Source organism: Trachurus japonicus, unplaced genomic scaffold (genome assembly GCF_045865225.1).
Source record: "Trachurus japonicus isolate A0001 unplaced genomic scaffold, Traja_1.0 AP030317.1".
NCBI classification, from domain to species: Eukaryota; Metazoa; Chordata; class Actinopteri; order Carangiformes; family Carangidae; genus Trachurus; species Trachurus japonicus.
In genome coordinates this window covers 1,419-16,392 of record NW_028220450.1, presented here as the reverse complement: position 1 = coordinate 16,392, position 14,974 = coordinate 1,419, and the positions used below count along the sequence as shown (strand labels likewise).

The 14,974-nt window shown below is 42.8% G+C and overlaps 1 long non-coding RNA gene across 1 annotated transcript; it reads left to right on the top strand.

Annotated features, from left to right (window-relative positions):
• The first annotated feature begins 1,167 nt into the window (after positions 1-1,167).
• On the top strand, positions 1,168-3,170 carry LOC146960468 (uncharacterized). Its single transcript, XR_015035443.1, has 3 exons — positions 1,168-1,259; positions 1,994-2,109; positions 3,076-3,170. It is a non-coding gene; the product is annotated as an uncharacterized LOC146960468 (long non-coding RNA).
• The last annotated feature ends 11,804 nt before the right edge of the window (positions 3,171-14,974 follow it).

Below are 14,974 nucleotides of genomic sequence, written 5' to 3'. Positions count from 1 at the left end.
GAAACCCGGACCCTGAATTAAGTTGGTCCGAACCCGGCCAAAAGAAAAGAGAGAGAGAGAGAGAAGCCGAGTAGGAGCGCAACCTGACCGAATTAATTTCTACATATTTTCGGACTGAACTGACGCGTCCGGTCCGTGAGAACTCAAATCTAAGTCCAAAAGGCCCATGCACACTTGGTAGCCCAAAAGAACAGCCAGGCAGCCCAGTCCAGAGAGCAGAGGAGAGGGAGACAGCAACAGGTGTGTGCGTGCGTGTGTGTGTGCGTGCGTGCGTTACTGTGTGTGCATGTGCATGTGTGCGTGTGTTATACCTGCAACCTCCAAATGGGAATGGGAGCCTCCTTTCATTTATTAATATCTGACAGTAGCTACAGCCATCATACAGATGAGAACAGGGCAGAAGCAGAGGAAACGGAGCCTTGAAAGGCTGGTCCAGGTCAAAAGATTGAAAAAAAAAAAAGTTTTGTTTTTTCTCACCAGCCACAGCTCCCCACTAGACCAGTGTCATACAGTCCAGCCATTCTTGCCATTACAAAGATAGAAACCTCAGTCAGTAGCCTACCAAATGTGTTTTTTTTATTTTTTTTTATCTGAAGCGAATGTTGTCTTCCCATTATATTCTTCTCAGAGTACACCAGAATGCTTCATTTACCTCTTAAAATCATAAAAACTTTCTGGGGTTTACTTTATCATCATTTCCAGTTTATCATCATTTCCAGTTTGCAGGTACCTATGTGTGTGTGTGTGAGTATGAGAGAGAGAGAGAGAGAGAGAGAGAGAGAGAGAGAGAGAGATACATTTTACTACATTAAACATTATTATGATTATTGTTATGAAAAAGCTAAGCCTTTTTTATATATATATATATATAGAAAAAATGAATTACATGGTGAAAATTTTGTTGTAAATGAGAGCAACAGTAAAGGATAGTGGAGGAAGAGAAACACGTGATGTCAAAGTGAAGTTATAATGGGGAAAAAAAGAAGTGTGTGCCTTTATTATTATTATTTATTTACTTTTTTTTGGGGGGGGGGGGGGGCGGGGGGGGGCCCCCCCACCCCAAGGCTGGCTACGGGCCTGGGAAGTAGCCTCGCATCACCGGGCTCTTTTTTTTTTTTTTTTTTTTTCATCACCGGGCTCTTTAAGCGGAAGTATCATCCGTCCGATGACGCAATCCGGTGGAACACATGGCTAATTAACCTGGCGAATATTCATGAGACGGCGGAGCTCTGAAGTGAGGAGTTTCAACGTCTGATAAGGTATTTGATAAATGTGTTGTTGCCGCTTTCAACGGAAATGCTCGTCTCGTACTTATTTTATGGAAGCTACGATACGAAGTACGGTAGAAACTGTTTTGCTAAGGGCGAACATCCGGGTGACTTACAGCTAAGTGCTAACAGTGTTGAACGCAGGCTTTATGGGGGTATACGAGCACACGCAACGTCATGTTATAGTAGTCAAAAATGTCACATAATCATTGTAAAACAAACGTAATTGTTCGGTTACGTTATATGCCTCGCGGTAGGCACGGGCCCGGTCAGTAAAGCTAACGTTACTTGTGGTCCTAGGCCCAGGCTAAGCTAACTATGCTCTGGGTCTCAGGCCTATCGCTCTGGGCCAGGTACGCTCACTGTGGCCCGGGGCTCAGGCCTGGTCAGGGAGAGAGTTGCGGTAGGCATGGCTAGATCAGTTAAGCGTTGTGGGGTCCGGGCCACCCCCTCAAATGCAGTCGTGTTGAGAAATAGTTAAGCTAACCGATGTTATTAGTCAGGGGTTAATGATCTGTGTGAGTCACAATAATTGAAGCATGAATCCAAAACAGCTATATTCGTAGCACATGCCATATTCTCATAATTGAGAAAATAAATAATAACTTGCTAAGCTACAGTTCAGCTGATTATGATATTTTTTAAATTACAGAATGAATGAATGAATGAGCAGTCTGTTTTCTCATGCTGCACAGCTGTTTAATGTTATAAAAATATTTTCACAGAGCAATGACATCCAAAAGGAAGGCCTGGATAAAGCCTGTTGAAGATGCAATCTCATATATTCTGTCAGCTGGAGACAAGCCATGGTTTGCAGTGAGATTTATCAATAATATCAAAGGTATGATCTCTAGTGCTTTCAGTAGCTGCAAATTACAGCAGCACATTTTTTAGATACTATTCATTATTAACATTCTTCATTCAGAAGATATCTTATAGAAATAAGTGGCTTCATTCGTCTGTCTTATTTAAATCCAATGTGTTTAGGTATATAGTAGGTGTGTATAAATGAGCCTGATTTCCATAAGAGAAGTTTCAGGTACACACTGGTATAATCAAATATACAAATGTAAAGTTATTTATTTTATTTCTGCTGTATGTAAAGTGTCCGGCACATTCAAGTACTATTAAAGCAGATATCATCGGCACGGCCGTTTCGGCTAATGCTGTGTTCAAGGCAGGCTTTTGAAACCGTAAGTTACAGCTTCAAGTCACAACTACGACTTGGTAGCGTTCCAGGTAACCCGTAGCTCGTGTTTTTACCGTCCTGTTGTCTGTGAAAGTTCCCTATAACGGCCACTCGTAACTTCCGACCCGTGAACTCGTACCAGATCGAACTGGTATGACTTCACAGGTCGGAAAAACACAAAGTACGAGTTTCCTTGAACGCACCATGAGTTAGCAGCCCCCGCCCTTGTCAGGCATCAATTGGTCCTCGTGCTACGTCACCACATTCACGCGCATCCCTTGGCTGCACACACAGCCCTTCATGCCGTTCTCTCCCCTCATTGGATAACACTTGTATCCCACAAGGAAAATTTTCTCCTCGGGTTACAGCAGAGCAGAGTGACGGAGAGACTCGTGTTTAGGCTGAAATACTTCATGTAAGTGATTGCTGACGGAAAATAGGACTATTTAGGACTTATATTAACAAAAACATTCCACTGATATCTGCTTTAAGGTAAGTGCTGGGCCAATAGAAGACTGTAAAGAAACTGTTTTGCATATTCAACAGTAACATTTTAAATTAATGCATAGAAGTAGTTACACAAGCTGACTGTCTTCTTCTTTTATGTCTAAACACCAGGTGACATCCAAGCAGGCTCCAGCAGCAGAAGAAGAGATGGCTGTGCCTCCTGTTGATCTGTCCTCCAAGGTTTATGGTGAAGATGATGCTGCTGCTGCTGAATGTGATGCTCCAAAGGTAATGGAAAGAATGAATGTGATTGAGTTCTTTATAAAGTGCACTGATAACTTGACACACTAGTTTCTATTTGATCTCCATTTAGCTAACTGGTTTCACACACACAAGGTTCAGGTCATGTCTTAATGGGGCCCTGATAGATACTCTTCCTTCAAAAGGGTTTTCCAACTTTTCTCTTCCACACACACACACCAAGTTTCAAGTTCATGTCCTTACTGGGGCCCTCCGTATGGACCCTTCTATAAGTGATTGTTAACCTACAGGACAACACTTCTCTGCATCCAAACTAAAGTATTTACAACAACAATAATGCACTTTCTGAGCTGCTGCATGATGAAGAAAATATTTTGAAGTGAGATCCCTTTTTAGGCCTCTGTTGTGGTGTTAAGATAGGGAGACTTCTAACACTGACCCTTGTGGGGCCCTGGATCATAATACCTTTGTGACCTGTAAGTATTTCCAGACTCATGATTCCTGTCAGTGCTGACTGTCTTCTTCTTTTATGTCTAAACACCAGGTGACATCCAAGCAGGCTCCAGCAGCAGAAGAAGAGATGGCTGTGCCTCCTGTTGATCTGTCCTCCAAGGTTTATGGTGAAGATGATGCTGCTGCTGCTGCTGAATGTGATGCTCCAAAGGTAATGGAAAGAATGAATGTGATTGAGTTCTTTATAAAGTGCACTGATAACTTGACACACTAGTTTCTATTTGATCTCCATTTAGCTAACTGGTTTCACACACACAAGGTTCAGGTCATGTCTTAATGGGGCCCTGATAGATACTCTTCCTTCAAAAGGGTTTTCCAACTTTTCTCTTCCACACACACACACACCAAGTTTCAAGTTCATGTCCTTACTGGGGCCCTCCGTATGGACCCTTCTATAAGTGATTGTTAACCTACAGGACAACACTTCTCTGCATCCAAACTAAAGTATTTACAACAACAATAATGCACTTTCTGAGCTGCTGCATGATGAAGAAAATATTTTGAAGTGAGATCACTTTTTAGGCCTCTGTTGTGGTGTTAAGATAGGGAGACTTCTAACACTGACCCTTGTGGGGCCCTGGATCATAATACCTTTGTGACCTGTAAGTATTTCCAGACTCATGATTCCTGTCAGTGCTGACTGTCTTCTTCTTTTATGTCTAAACACCAGGTGACATCCAAGCAGGCTCCAGCAGCAGAAGAAGAGATGGCTGTGCCTCCTGTTGATCTGTCCTCCAAGGTTTATGGTGAAGATGATGCTGCTGCTGCTGAATGTGATGCTCCAAAGGTAATGGAAAGAATGAATGTGATTGAGTTCTTTATAAAGTGCACTGATAACTTGACACACTAGTTTCTATTTGATCTCCATTTAGCTAACTGGTTTCACACACACAAGGTTCAGGTCATGTCTTAATGGGGCCCTGATAGATACTCTTCCTTCAAAAGGGTTTTCCAACTTTTCTCTTCCACACACACACACACCAAGTTTCAGTTCATGTCCTTACTGGGGCCCTCCGTATGGACCCTTCTATAAGTGATTGTTAACCTACAGGACAACACTTCTCTGCATCCAAACTAAAGTATTTACAATAACAATAATGCACTTTCTGAGCTGCTGCATGATGAAGAAAATATTTTGAAGTGAGATCACTTTTTAGGCCTCTGTTGTGGTGTTAAGATAGGGAGACTTCTAACACTGACCCTCATGGGGCTACTGTAGTAGTTCTGTAATTTTAAAAACACACCGGCAGCGGCCCAGCTGATCTGTAGCGTCACTTGTTACTGTAAATGATGCTGTGTGGAAAACCAGCTGTGGTTTGTGATTGAGGGTGAGTTTGGAGCTGACAAGAGGATCGCCCTGACGACCGTTTCCTTATATTTTTCTCATCGAAAAACTATACAAATAGCATTTAGATGATGTAAAAAAAAAAGTGATAAAAATCCACTTTGTCACCTCCATTTTTGCAAGCTCACGTCAACTTCTGCAAACCGCTGCAAACAACCTCTGGGGCTGGCAGTGTTTACATCAGCACGTGTGCAGCTATGACGTAAACGAGAAAAACAATCACGGTTGCAGTGTCCACACGCACCCGGTGAAACCAACCCCGGCCCAAAACCCCACCCTGGACTCTGGTTTCAAAAAAACACGGTTTCAGGTTTCCAAAAGCGCGGTTGCGTGTGGACAGGACATACAACCGGGAACATATGTTCACGGTTTCAAAAATACCTGAGGCCTGTACTGCGAAGCCAGTTTAGTGGGTTAGCGAGGTATGTTGAGTGTAAAGCCAGCCTCTCCTGTACTGCGAAGGTGGCTGTCTTTTAACGAGGCTAGATCACCATGGTAACTTATGCTTAGCTCATAACCTGGTCCCTCTCTGTGCGTCTCCGCCGAGAGTTGTTCTCCTCACCCGTTGAGCTGAGCGTCAGGAGCTCATTAAATATTAGACTATAGTCTATATTTTACTTTTATATACACTCAGTCACCACTGATAGAAGTTGTTCGCTCGCAGCAGGACAGATGGATAATCGGTAAAGTTAATAATTTCACTAAATGTGGCCGTGAATAAATTAATTCCGACGTGTCGCCTGTTATATTTCAGTGTTGCCCAAACGCAAATCTTGAATAAGTCTCCGCTGTTTTCACATTTAAAAAGTTCTTAGTTTATGAGATTTGCTTGTAGCTTCAGCACCTAAAAAACCTCCTATCCAGCCTCGCTTCCAATAAAACACACACTCGCGTTATAATTGCGATCAGTGAAATATATAACAATATAAAACACAATTTAAAATGACAGTTGATGTTGCTCTAGTTTATATGGATAAAGCTTCATATTTAAAAGTAGCGCAAGAGCTGTCAGAAAAATTAAAAGCAGCCTCCTCTCGTCATATTTGCAGCAACACTGTTGCTTCAGGCTGCAATCGTGCTTTTTTTTTTATATGGCTCCCCTCTCTCCATTAAAACAATTGCACTCCTCTGGGCTGAAATCAGCCCGTTGTGGATCAATTTCGTGCGGAAGTTGAATCATATGACGCCAAACGCCCCCTTTGATGTGAACGCGCACAGATCATAAAGCTGAGAGCCGGACTTAACAAACCAAGTTGATAACCAGCTTTGCAGTGCCGTGTAGAGTTGCACGATACCCACGGTAGCCACGGTACCCCGCGGTGCCAAAACGTAACGGTTCCTACTATACTAGAAATTCTACACGACGGTACCACCGTGGATTACTACTACCGGTGCCAGTTTCCGCTACATAGCGGCCGCCTCTCCTCTCCTCCCGGCTTCTCACTGCACGCACTCCCTTGTAAACAAAACCCACATGCACCCACTGCAACCTAACTACACAGCTGCTGAATGATTGGCTGTTTGCCTGTTACTGGTGATGTCCGGGGATATGATAGGCTGTTTCCGCACGCTGGGTCCGCCCGTCTGTTCTCTGATTGGCTGTTCGTGGTTCATGCCGGCAAGAACGGACTCTATGAAGACAGCTGAGACAGCTCCGGCCGCTTCGATAGAAACTCGCTTCAAAACAAACAACGAGCTAAAGTTCTGTCTCGCCCAGACGCGCACATGGCTTACAGTCACAAACATGAGACAACACACTGACCACGGCAGAAGCACCGGGCGCGAGCAGTGAGTCTGCCGCAGCGTCGTCGTCAGGGGCACTTAATAATTTAGCTCTGTTTATTTTCTCATTGGCTAATATCAGGCTATGCTCCGTGTACAGGCTGAGGAATAAAGAGTTAAAGGATGTCCAAGTATAAAGCACCTAGAAAATGCATAAAAATATAGTTTTCACAGGGAATCAGTTCCTGTTCATTGTATTCTGTCCTCTGTGATTGGAGAAGAAGCATTATTGTCAAATAGATTTTTTTTAAAGACAGTGGATTTGTTTTTATCCTAAGTTGATTATTTATATTAGTTAAACATAAATTAATGTGCAAGAGACTGAATGGTTATTTATTTTCAACCATATAAATTCTAACTTAATTTATTTGTTTTTTATTGCTTATTTAAAAATATTTGTTTCAGTCTAATCCCTACTTCACCAGTATTATGTTTATCATGCACCAAACAACATTATAAGTAGCCTAATTAATAAGTATTTATAACTTGTACAAATACATTGCAGTTCATAAAAATAATAATAATAAAAAAAGGTTGCAGTATCGTGATATTACCCGGAAACCGTGATACTTTGTCTGGTAATAGTACCGTGGTTACTCATTTTGGTACCGTGACAACTCTAGTGCCGTGTTAAACCCGGGCCGGGACTTGAGGTTTTGTTGAGCTGGAGATGAACACAAAGCCTGGCCATGTTGAACCTCCTTCGCAGTACAGGCCTCTGGGCTCATGTGGACAAGGCCTGAGTTCTTTATAAAGTGCACTGATAACTTGACACACTAGTTTCTATTTGATCTCCATTTAGCTAACTGGTTTCACACACACAAGGTTCAGGTCATGTCTTAATGGGGCCCTGATAGATACTCTTCCTTCAAAAGGGTTTTCCAACTTTTCTCTTCCACACACACACACCAAGTTTTCAAGTTCATGTCCTTACTGGGGCCCTCCGTATGGACCCTTCTATAAGTGATTGTTAACCTACAGGACAACACTTCTCTGCATCCAAACTAAAGTATTTACAACAACAATAATGCACTTTCTGAGCTGCTGCATGATGAAGAAAATATTTTGAAGTGAGATCCCTTTTTAGGCCTCTGTTGTGGTGTTAAGATAGGGAGACTTCTAACACTGACCCTTGTGGGGCCCTGGATCATAATACCTTTGTGACCTGTAAGTATTTCCAGACTCATGATTCCTGTCAGTGCTGACTGTCTTCTTCTTTTATGTCTAAACACCAGGTGACATCCAAGCAGGCTCCAGCAGCAGAAGAAGAGATGGCTGTGCCTCCTGTTGATCTGTCCTCCAAGGTTTATGGTGAAGATGATGCTGCTGCTGCTGCTGAATGTGATGCTCCAAAGGTAATGGAAAGAATGAATGTGATTGAGTTCTTTATAAAGTGCACTGATAACTTGACACACTAGTTTCTATTTGATCTCCATTTAGCTAACTGGTTTCACACACACAAGGTTCAGGTCATGTCTTAATGGGGCCCTGATAGATACTCTTCCTTCAAAAGGGTTTTCCAACTTTTCTCTTCCACACACACACACACCAAGTTTCAAGTTCATGTCCTTACTGGGGCCCTCCGTATGGACCCTTCTATAAGTGATTGTTAACCTACAGGACAACACTTCTCTGCATCCAAACTAAAGTATTTACAACAACAATAATGCACTTTCTGAGCTGCTGCATGATGAAGAAAATATTTTGAAGTGAGATCACTTTTTAGGCCTCTGTTGTGGTGTTAAGATAGGGAGACTTCTAACACTGACCCTTGTGGGGCCCTGGATCATAATACCTTTGTGACCTGTAAGTATTTCCAGACTCATGATTCCTGTCAGTGCTGACTGTCTTCTTCTTTTATGTCTAAACACCAGGTGACATCCAAGCAGGCTCCAGCAGCAGAAGAAGAGATGGCTGTGCCTCCTGTTGATCTGTCCTCCAAGGTTTATGGTGAAGATGATGCTGCTGCTGCTGAATGTGATGCTCCAAAGGTAATGGAAAGAATGAATGTGATTGAGTTCTTTATAAAGTGCACTGATAACTTGACACACTAGTTTTCTATTTGATCTCCATTTAGCTAACTGGTTTCACACACACAAGGTTCAGGTCATGTCTTAATGGGGCCCTGATAGATACTCTTCCTTCAAAAGGGTTTTCCAACTTTTCTCTTCCACACACACACACACCAAGTTTCAGTTCATGTCCTTACTGGGGCCCTCCGTTATGGACCCTTCTATAAGTGATTGTTAACCTACAGGACAACACTTCTCTGCATCCAAACTAAAGTATTTACAATAACAATAATGCACTTTCTGAGCTGCTGCATGATGAAGAAAATATTTTGAAGTGAGATCACTTTTTAGGCCTCTGTTAGGATGTTAAGATAGGGAGACTTCTAACACTGACCCTCGTGGGGCCCATTGTGTGGATCCTGTGTTTTCTTTTCTCAATGGGTGACACCTTTCACTTCCAAAGTAACAAGTAACCTTTGGATTACCAGTAAAGTAACTTATTTTACACACTTTCTTAACTGCTGCATGATGAAGAAAACTTTTTAGAAAAATAACTGTTCAGCCTCTTTTCTGATGTTGGAGGTTTATGAGACTCCTCATAAAAATAGTTGTACTTGGCCAAAAGTTTTGTGCTTATCAGTAGTGCTGCACAATAAATCGCAAATTTATCGTCATTGCAATATCAACATATGCAATATCCATATCGCAAACGACTGCTTAAACCGTAATATATTGTAATATCTGTGTGATGCATTCACCCATAGGCGTCATTTACGCTGGGGACGCTGGGGACATGTCCCCACCACTTTTTGTCAAGAACTATTTTGTCTCCACCACAAAATTAACTTAAAGGTTCATGAGGCAAGAAATGCACATGCGTTTTAAGTTTTTTACTGCTAATGGGCGATGAAGCGTTCAAAACCAAAAAGAATGAGCCCACTCGCGTATCTCTCCGTTGCCTTGAACAGGCTGTGTGCTGCATAATGCGCTGCAATTCTGGGTCCGAATTTCCCGCGCTGTCCGCGGATGTGATGTCAAATGACGCTGCATGCGCGTCCTCGACAGCTTCGGCTTTCCTCCGCTTGCGACTAGCGGTCGGCGGATCTTCCAGCCTAAACAGTCATGTGAGCAGCGAGTAGAGAAATAACGTCACTTTTTAAAATTTTAATATTTTTTCATGCGAGAAAGTGACAGTTTAGATTCCCAATCTGTTGTCAGTTTATCCAAATAACGTCTGACTAATGGTACAGACACACCAACTCCGGCGGCGACGGATCCCGACGCAACGAATCGCCGAGCGCACCGGCGAGTGGGCGGGTCTGTGTGACGTGGTGTGGAGCTTGAGCTTCGCTCTGCCGTTTCCAACATGGCGGCCGGGTCACAAACGATCTCATTTTACAGTTAAACAACACACTAAAGTATGTTTCTGAAAACATTTGAGGCGGGAAATGTGTAGTGCAATAACAGAATCTGGATTCATATTTGATCAACACCGCCTAGTTTGAGTCTATAACGTCACAATCTGTCAAATTAGAACAGTATGCGCAACTTTTTCTGTCACCTTAGATCAGCGGTACTCAATAGGCGGCCCGCGGGCCGCATCCGGCCTGCCGAACCTTCCAATCAGACCGAGTTCTACTAGTTTACATGTTACTGTATACTGTATTTCTCGGGCTCCGTGCGCCTGTAAGTCAAAGCGCTGGGACATGGAAACACGTGCGTAGCGTTTGTGTGTGCCTGTGAGGCGCTGCACTGGGATACAGAAACGTTGACGAACCCAAATCACCATGCGCAAGTGTTTGGGGAGCGGGCTGGACTGCAGGGTTTTCCCTGCCTGTCTGCAGAGACCGTGGGTGATTTTCACCGCCGTCTTGGTTCAACTGTGTGTGCATCATGCATGGGGGGCCGTTCAGATGAAGCGTCTTTTGCGCGCGCTCAAACCCATTCAATGTAGCCGCACGTCATGCTCACAACTCAAAAGCCGTAGCCGCGCGCATTTGATGAGACGCAATTGTTTTTTCGTGCACGTCAGCGGTGCACAGCTGCACGACCTGCTTCTCCCCCGGTGTTGTGTCCCGGTGCCCTCGGCCTGTGTCTCTCCTACTGTTTCCCACTGAGCTCTGCCTCGTTTGAAAGGTGAAGGAAGCCCATGTGTGGAAAGACGTCGCCTCCGAGATGTAGAATGTGTATTATAGAAGAGAAACACACATTTCAGGACCAATGACTTGTATCCTCAGAACAGAGTCAGACATGTCCTGTGATGGTCAGGTCATATTTAAGCTGAAAATCACAGGGCATGTCTGAGGATACAAGTCAGCAGTGTAAAGCTCCAGCATATGTAAATGATGAAATGTCAAGACATTTACAAAACACCGTGAAGTGTATAAATAAAAATGATGTGCTTACAAGTAAAATAAAAATATTTAAATTATTAGACGAAAAAAGGTGAATTTAATTTCAATCTCGGCCTATTTGAATGTGCGGCCCCCAAGGTGTCTGTTAAGAAAAATTCTGGCCCTTTGACAAATGTATTTGAGTACCCCTGCCTTAGATAGATTCACATTATATACTAAATTATCAGAAAGAAAAGGATCAAATGCAGTCAGTTTCTGGAATGCTAGGACTATCTTGTTTATTTATTCAAACTATTTTCTTTTTTCAGATGCAAGTATGGCAGAAGATCAGGGTTCAGAAGATGAGACAATCATCACATCATCACAAGAAAGCCCCTTTGCCAAAAACCAGAGGAGGAAGTTTGCTAAAAAGAGAGGTAAGCTTCTTAAATTAATTTATGAGAAACATGAGGAACTTGATTCATACAGTGTACAGACAAACACAAACCAATTATGACTAGGGTCATCTATGGAGTATGTTGTGTGTGTGTGTGTGTGTGTGTGTGTGTGTGTGTGTGTGTGTAAAATTCTTAAAGGACCTCTTCATTTATACATTTTAAATAAAATGCACATTTCTATGACAGCCCTCTTGGCAATAATGGTGCAAAAGTAGGTGCAGAGGTTATTGTGTTATTAGCAGGGGGGGTTAAGGGTGGAGGGAAATAACCAGTATAGACCGTTTCAGAGAGTATAAACAAATACAGGTGTTACCAAGGATACTAATTAAGGCTCCATTCAATTTAGTGTACCAGAGCGTTTTCTAATGAGCCACACCTGTCTTTGTTTATACTCTCTGAAAGGGTCTATAGTCTGAGTGACAAGTAACTACTGTATACAGTAGACACAACTTACGACTTTGTAGCGTTCCAGGCAACCCACTTGTGTTTTTCCGACCTGTTTTACCTGTGAAAGTCACTATAACGGCCACTCGTAACTTCTGACCAGTGAACTCGTACCAGATCGAACTGGTACGACTTCACAGGTCGGAAAAACACGTGTTACGGGCTGCCTTGAACGCACCATAACAGTCCTCGTCCCTACGTCACCACATTCACGGCGTCCCTTGGCTGCACACACAGCCCTGCATGCGGTTCTCTCTCCTCATTGGATAAAAACTGTAGGATACGATAAATGTTTTCTCCTGGGCTCAGAGCAGAGCAGAGTGACTGACAGACCCGTGTTTCAGACCAAACACTCTATGTAAGTGATTGCTGTCTGAAGATACAACTATTTAAGACTTATATTAACACAAATATATCACTTACTTCTGCTTTAACTGTGTTTCCTTTCCCTCGTGGCGCAGTTAACACTTGCGCTGTCTGTCCCTCTCAAACATGGCCGCCTGTCGTCTCACGTAACGATCCACGAAGCAATCACGATGTGTAAAAATGTAAACCACTACATACCCGTGAAATAATCCCAACAGACTGAGAGAGCTTCGCTGTCATTCCTCCCCCAAGCAATAACACTATACAATACCTCACCTCTGTTTGACAGACAGCACTCCAAACTCTCTGCAGTGGGTTCTTTATAGTTCTTATAGTTCTGATTAGGGATGTTCCTGCCGACTAATTTCCCTGTCGATTAAACGCAAAATTTAATTTATACTAGTCGACTAGTCTAACACTTAAGAAAACAGTCAGAAAGCAGTTAAAATTGAGTAGAATTTATTCATTTATAATGTTAAACACTGTCGGAAAGAAATACTGTGCGTATTAAGAGCCATTTGAAGCCATTAATCACAGTCAAACAATCGCCAAATCGGACTTTAAATGCAGCTGAAATGTGCACTATGCATGCTAAATATGCAATACAAAACCAAACACATTAATGTACAAAAATATGTAGATGTGTGGGCATGCATGCAAGCGTGCGTGCGAGCATGCGTGCGAGCATGCATGCATGCATGCGTGTGTGTATGCTCACTAAATGAGAGGGCTGCGAGCAGAGATGGGGACTCGAGTCACTGTGACTTGGACTCGAGTCGACTCGAATCGCTATTTTGATGCGAACTTGACTCGGACTTGGAGGTTAAAGACTCGGGACTTGACTTGGACTTGAGACACGATGACTTGAATGACTAGAATGACCAGCCGCCACCGCCGAATTTCTCACCGGCACGGCACCAGCACAGTCGGTGTTTTTTTTTTTCTTCCCCGGACTTTTTATGCATTTATTTGGAAAGGACCCGCTGGAGAGAGAGAGGGAGGGGGAGAGAGATTGAGAGGGGGGCGGGGGGGGTTTGACACGGAGCAAAGGGGCCGTCAGGGTCGCTGCAGCGGGGGTGCTACATCATGGATCTATTAGACTATAATATAATACATCCATGGCGTGCTATCACGCTCGCAGCTCAGTGTTTTTAATCAGAGATTTAATCCGGAGTTTCAGTGACGGTGAGTGGCCTGACGGTGCTTCATTAACGCTGCGTCGCCGCCGCTGTTCAGAGTTTGGGGCAGACGCACAGCAACCAATAGACATAAGGTAACAGTCACCTGTTACTAGCGTTACCATAGCGAGAAGCTAATGTGTCCTTTTTTTTTATTTTTTTTTTTAAATCTCCTCTCCTTCAGCCTCACGTTCTCACTGCTGCAGAATCTGCAGTGACTACACAGCTGTTTGCCTGTCAGTCATAGCATCCAGGAATGTTTCAATGTTACACATTCCTTTGACTTTTGAATATAAAATATCAATTAATATCTACTGTAAAACTACTTGGTATGAGTGCAGGCTGAGAATGGTGTTGTCATGATAGAATAGAATAGATTTCCTATTCTATTCTATTTGTTGACCTTTTGTGATCTATGAGAGGCTCATTAATGCATTAAGACATGATAAGACATAAGACATAATAGATTTTTCTATTCTATTCTATTCTAATATATTGTCTTCACTTTATTTAGATTAGATTCTGAGGGTGAAATTGCAATAATAAGGTGACTTGACTTGGACTTGACTTGACCTATGCAGGACTTGACATAACCTGTGACTTGACTTGACTTGACTTGCCCAAATAAAAATGACTTGGGACTTACTTGAGACTTGAAGGTTAAGACTTGAGACTTACTTGAGACTTGCACATGTGTGACTTGGTCCCATCTCTGCTGCGAGAGAGACACTGTCTGACAGTGCCGCTGCCGCAGCCCCGACTAGTGGCGGCGGCTGCATGAAATCTTTAGAGGCGACAGATAACTGACATTGTGCATGGATGAAATATTGATAAATAATTTAAATGACTAGTAATTCTGGTGCCGACTAGTGAGGGAGGGGACGTTTAATCGTATAGTTGACTAAATCGCGCACATCCCTACTTCTGGTCCAAACCATTTTCCCTATTGCCCTGCTGGTCATGGCTAATTGCGCATTTGTTAGCTATTTGCACATCTGTCTCAATAACATCTACCTCATTTCTCACCACTTGGTGTATATAATTTATGTCTACTTATATTGATATTTTGCACAGTGTTACACTACTGCGACTGGCATAGTGTCTTTCTGTACATTTCAGTATAGTACTTTGTATATTTTTTAAATTTATAATCTTTATAGATACATTTTATGCTGTGTTTTACAGAAATAAGCAAACATTCTTATAATATTCAAACTGCATAACAACAAACAGGGACTTACTGGTCTTGAAAATGATCAGCCCAGCTGTAGCTACTCCTCACTTCACCACGTTTCTGATGCTGTTTTCTGACGTCTTTTCCTCAGCCTGTCCATCAATACATTTGGAGACAGAAACTCTAAAGCTTCTTGTGTGTTGT